This window comes from Triticum aestivum, chromosome 2B, assembly GCF_018294505.1.
Source record: "Triticum aestivum cultivar Chinese Spring chromosome 2B, IWGSC CS RefSeq v2.1, whole genome shotgun sequence".
Taxonomy (NCBI): Eukaryota; Viridiplantae; Streptophyta; class Magnoliopsida; order Poales; family Poaceae; genus Triticum; species Triticum aestivum.
The window spans coordinates 196,525,356-196,531,355 of NC_057798.1; positions in this window are offsets into that span (position 1 = coordinate 196,525,356).

Here is a 6,000-nt window from a genome sequence, read left to right on the forward strand (position 1 = left end):
AAATCCTAAATGATGAAAGCTTAGGCTTTTAGGGTGCCTCGGTGTCGACAAACCCTAAATGATGAGACCATGATCTTGTTCCTTGGCAATAACCAACTTTTTGACCAAACTTTTTTCCTATTTGGAGCGAAACATGGCCCACAACGATGAGGCCGGTGGTTCGGGCGGCAAGCAATTCTGGGAGCTGTCCCAGGAGATGGAGGAACAACCTCACCGCTATGAGGACGCCGCGGAAGACACCGATCCTGATTACACAACCCCTAGTGGCGTCGGGGATGATACCACTGATGGTGCCGCCGAGGATGCCACCGCTGATGATGGCGGCGCACACACAGATGGCAGCCAACCGAAGAAGCAAATGAAGGACCGGCGCCCGAATGCGCTCCGCACCCTCAAGGAGGAATTCACTCAAGTGGACTCCGACGAGAATCCAACGGAGCCCAAACATATAGTCAAGGGGTACGCGCTTCAGCTCGGGTGCATTCTCCGGAGCACCGTCTCGATCAACACCGATAGCCTTAGGAATAAGGACCACGGGAATTTGCGCAACCTCCTCTTCACGAAGCTGCACGAACGATACAAGTTCCCCGCCGGATTTGAAAACACACGCCTCTCAGGGAATAAAGTGAACAGTGCCGCCCTCACGAAGATGAGCACGGCCCTGTCTACTTGGAGAAGCACGGTGAAGAGAATGATTGATAAAGGTGATACTTATGAGAAGATCAAGGCGAAATATCCTTTGATGAGCGAAGATGAGTACAAGGAGTTCAAGATCAAGTGCAAGAGCAGCGCAACCTCCGAATCAAGTCAGTGGGGGAAAGAAATGCGGGAGTTGAACTTAGGGGAACACAAACTCGGTCCCGACGGTTACAGAGTGGCGGAGCCTATATGGGACAAGGAGGACACGGAGCGTGCCGAGCAAGGCCTACCGCCCTGCTTCGAGAAATACAGCGGTAACAAGCAGACCAGGAACTATGTCAGGGCCCGGTACAAGGAGGACCCGATAACAAAGGAGCTTACCACGGATTCGAAGACCAGGGCGCTTAAGCTTGTTCTGGTAAGGAATACACCCCCGCGTAATTAGCTCCATATGGTTGCACTCTAATTAATCCCCAATATTTCTAAATGGTTCACGTTCCTTTCGCAGGACACTGAAAGCAGTAGCGCGGGGTCGTCTCAGAGCTCCCCTTTCGACACCCCTTTAAATAGGGCGTTGAACATAATGAAAAGCAAGGATAAGCTCACTAAGCCGACGTCAGCTGGTCATGTGGCCGGCAAAGGCTTGTCCACAAAATGGGGGTCATACTATACCGCTGGTGTGCGGGAGGAGAAAAAGGCCAACTCGGAAAGCCAGACGCGCGAGGTTGAAGCACTCAAGGCACAAGTGGTGTGGATTCCGGAGCTTGTCCAAGAGCAAGTGGAACAACAACTGGGAACGAAGCTCAACGCCATGGTGCCTACGTTGATTCATGGGCTGACGACGTGGATTGCAGGCGGCCAACATGGGCCTCCCCCGATTCCCAGCTTCATGGCCAGCAACTCGCACAGCGTGCAGGCGGCGCCATTGGTGTCTCCGGCGGCACCATTGGTGTCTCTGGCGGCGGCACCATTGGTGTCTCCAGCGGAGGCGGTATTCGTGTCTCCGGCACCGGCACGGGCATTGGAGCTTAATGCACCCGGGTGTACGCCGGCCGGCACCTCGCCAACAAGCGCCCCCTCCGCCAGTTGCACGCCTGCCGTTGGCGGTGCCTCGACATTAGCCGAGCTCGACGGCATCACGGTAACTAAGCCTCTCGGCCGATGACTTCATCTCCTTGCCTTTGACTGGGCATCCCTGATGTTCCTTGCACTCTTCTGCACTTCGTGGGCGCCGAGTTGGTCGATGTCGCCAAGGGCAGAATCGTTCAACCGGGCAACCCCATGTTCCATGGTAATCCGATGCCACCCACAATGTATAGGGTTGAAGTGGTTCGGGTGCTGCCAGGTTGCAATGAGTTGTTACCTCCGGTTCGACCCGCTGGGGCCGACGAAGAAGATGAGATGACCCTCAGCGCCTGCGTAAACTGGCCCCTGCTTTGGCCGAAGAGCCAGATTCATTTGGGGGCGGGGGACACCACCCCACAGACAAGACCGCCAGTCGTGCCGGCGCCAAGCCATGGCAAGAACGCCGCAACGCTACCAGACCTGCCGGACATCCCTATGTCGGACATCCCTATGGCACAGGATCCGGACAGCCCTATGGCACAGGATTCGGACGACGACGACAACGACAATGGTACATTTACCAAAGTCGATAAGTACTTTGCCGAACATGGGTACGCTGACGAGTTCTGCGGGCCTCTTTCTCAAGAACCCAACCAAGACGACTGCAATCTAGCTGGTACGGCAGAGAAATCCAATTGCAACAGGCGTCGTCTGGTGTTCAGTTCTCAGGAGACACCTCCAGCTCCCGCCGTCACCGAGCCTCAGATAGCTGAGGTGTGAAATATTATCAGCCCCAACACGCTCAAGAAGGCGGTCTGTGGGCATAACTCGGTCCCATTACAGGAGATCAAGAAGAAGGGACGGAAACGAAAGACTAACAAGGGCGTCGATGCGAGCCAGCCGGCACCGAGTTCGATCCGTGCTCAGGACGGGCCACCTTCAACTAAGGATATCTTGAGGAGGGTGCATGTGGCGGGTAGGGCGATGCTACTGCCAAATATGCTGAATGCTGCAACCGGTGCTATATGGAGTCTGCACGACAGTGTTCTTTCTTTGGAGAAGCGGCATCTCGGAGAGAAGGATGTGGCATACCCGGTTTTCGTGGCCAAGGTGCCAGAGGGCAAGGGCTTTGTGGATGGCGACATCGGGGGTACGATCGTCCTGCGGTTTGATGACATCTTTTCTATGTTTAAGCTTCATCCGCTGCACTACACCTTCGTTTCGCTGTTTTCGCTGAGTATGGAGATGCGGATCATTAGAGACAAGACCCCGGACATCGTGATAGTCGACCCCTTCTACATGCGTGCCAAGCACTTGAGCAGCGTTGGGGACCGCCAAGTTGCGAGTTCACACCTCGAAGGCGTCATTCTGGCAAACCCAGATAAGGATAACTTCCTTGTGGCTTACTTTCCCGAGTAAGTCATCCCTTAACCGCCCCGTAACATATGATTTCTTAGATTTTGATCGTTCTTTTTTTTCTAACATTCCGTGTTCTGTGCAGTAACACACATTGCACACTCATCCTCTTAAGCCCGAAATATTCCATGGCCACGTATTTCGACCTGAACCGTAACTCCAAGATAGACTACACAAATGTCAAGAAAGTTCTTGATGATGTTCTCCCCGGCTACGCCAAATCTGGAGGCACCTTCACCAGGACTGTTCGTAAGTACGGCAAGCACATGCTCTCACACAATACAAAGTTCTCCTGCGTCAAGCAGCCGCCTGGCGGTCAGAAGGATGCCTACTACACCCTCCATCACATGCGGGCGATCGTAAGGGATCATCATCAACTTCTGCTACCAGATAATCTCAAAGATTGGGCCGCAAACTTGTCAACAATCCAGGACGCGGACCTCAGACAAGAATTCTTTCGCATCCAGTCAGACTTTGCGGACATCATCCATCAAGATGTCCTTCATACGTCGGGGCAGTTCTTCCTCAGATATCAACCGTCCAACAATGAGATAGATGGAATGCTACAAATGCAGGATGACAACGACCGCGATTTCATGACCACCACGACAGACGGCGGCTTCATCCACACTCCTGTCCGATGAGTCGAGTCGAAAGTAGTGATGTGTAGTTCTGAAACATTGATTGGCTCATGTTGTAATTAAACTTTAATGAATTCGTATGTCTCTTTGGTTTGGACAGTCGTTCAACTTAGATGTAATCAATGCTATTTATTAGTAGGACCATGAATCGTGCTATTAATGTCTTGCTTTTCTCTTCCGATCCTTTTGTTGCATACTTACATATTGCTTATGTATTGTCTGTTGTTTGGCTTGTGCATAGAGATGCCGTCGTATGTCGTGTACAAGGGTAAGGTTCCGGGAGTCTACGACGACTGGGAGGAGTATCGGAGACAGGTTCACCGTTTCAGCGGTAACAGTTACAAAGGGTACACCACTAGGGCGGAGGCCGAATCTAGATACGCACGCTATCTAGCGGGAGAGAGGAGGGAGCGTTGGAGGAACCGGATGAAGACCAGTTTGATCGTGATGATGCTCATCGTGATGACCACAACTCTCTTCTATGTGATGGTAGTTTAGATGATCGATATTGACTTGTAATGTGAAGACAAACTCGATACTCGCGCCAGCCACTCTATATCTTTGACGTGGGCACACACAAATTCGATGGCACTCTTTATCGATCGCGCGCGCACACACACACACATCATCCCTCTTTTCGATTCTATGGACGCCTCAAGCCAGTGATACCTCCACTCTCTTCTCGTGGATCGCCCCCTCTATATATATGTTATATCCACGACTCTATTTCACACACATTGCATATGTTACATTTTTTGATTGAACCCCCCCCCCCCAAAAAAACTCTCAAGAACCCACACACTATATTTCTCTAGGTTTGTATCTCTCTCCCACAACCCCAAGTAGGTGGTGTATGTATACAAGAAGAGAATAGGTGCACCGTGCACGTACTCACGCTTCATGCCCAGCCACACCCGCGCGGGTACACGGTGGAGCTCATTTCTTTATGAAATGGTAGCCCACGTGCTAATTTGAACGCCTGTAGCGCTTGTTTACCTAGGGAGGTCGTGTACCACGCCTGCACAAAACAAAGTTCAACTTGATGCATTGCCACGTTATTTTTAAATAAAGTTATAGCGCTCAATGGCACGTACACAGAATACAAAACGATTTTTATGGAGAAAAAGGTAGTCCGCTCACTATATACAATGGAGCCTTGCGTGCCTGGTTTGTTGCTCTTCAGAGTATCTCACACAAGGTTGCGGTGGCCTCTCTCTCTCAGCTTTGGTCACTGATCCGGCTGCATCACGTCTGCCGGGCGAAAGGGAGTGCGGTGGCCTCTCTCTCTCTCTCTCTCACCGTTGGTTACTGATCCGGCCGCATCCCGTCCGCCGGGGGAAAGGGAGGAAGTGCATCGTTTCTCCATTCGACGGTGCCGAGGCAGCACGTCCCGATCTTTGGTAGACGCTGTTCTTTCTGACCAAGCTCCGGTGCGGCAGGGCCTACGCCACCTGCTCGCAGATTCCGCCTGCCGCCGCTCACCTAGTTACATACCGACGACCTCCAGGTATCCCCTCTGGCCTTGCTCCACTGCCCGTCTTCCCACGTCGCTGCATGTGGATCTTCCATAGTTCTTTGCCCAAAATGTAGCTCGTCCAGCGTACTTTCCATATTGCATTCTCGTCCTCACACCGTTTTAGACAAACACAACCGTGTTGTTATCTTTCCTTAGGGCAAGGAATATACTTCTTTTTTGTTGTCGCATGTGTCATCAACTGTTATTGGCCAGTAATTGTTTCCTTTCTACCTCTTTTTTGCAAACAGGGCTATCCATTTCACCTCGTTGCTATTGCGACCTTTTGGTGAACTGCACAAATCACTTTTTTCTTAAGAGTGTTTTGTGCAGTTGTACTAAAATGTCAGATGGGCAACGTCTCTACATTTCAGTGCGACTGCACAAAGGGAGATTGGTTTTGCTTTATCCTCCTCATCCAACTCTGAGCCTAATATTCTCCAACTAGTTAGTCTTAAGAGAGACTGCAAAGGTGACCGGCTTCTATTTATGTGTTTATTGTTTCATCAGCAGTCCTCTATTATCGTAACCACAGTTAATATCTTTGGAACAGGGATGCTCAGCTCTATTTTAGTGGAACTGCACAAAATGATCGGTATGTTGCATGCTCCAGACAGCTACTTTTTTTCCCAACATGCCTTGTTGATTTAGACAGAGCTGGGGGACGTTGCTACCAATGAAAGCATGGATCAATTTTAATTTAACACCTTCTCACAACTCTGTCTT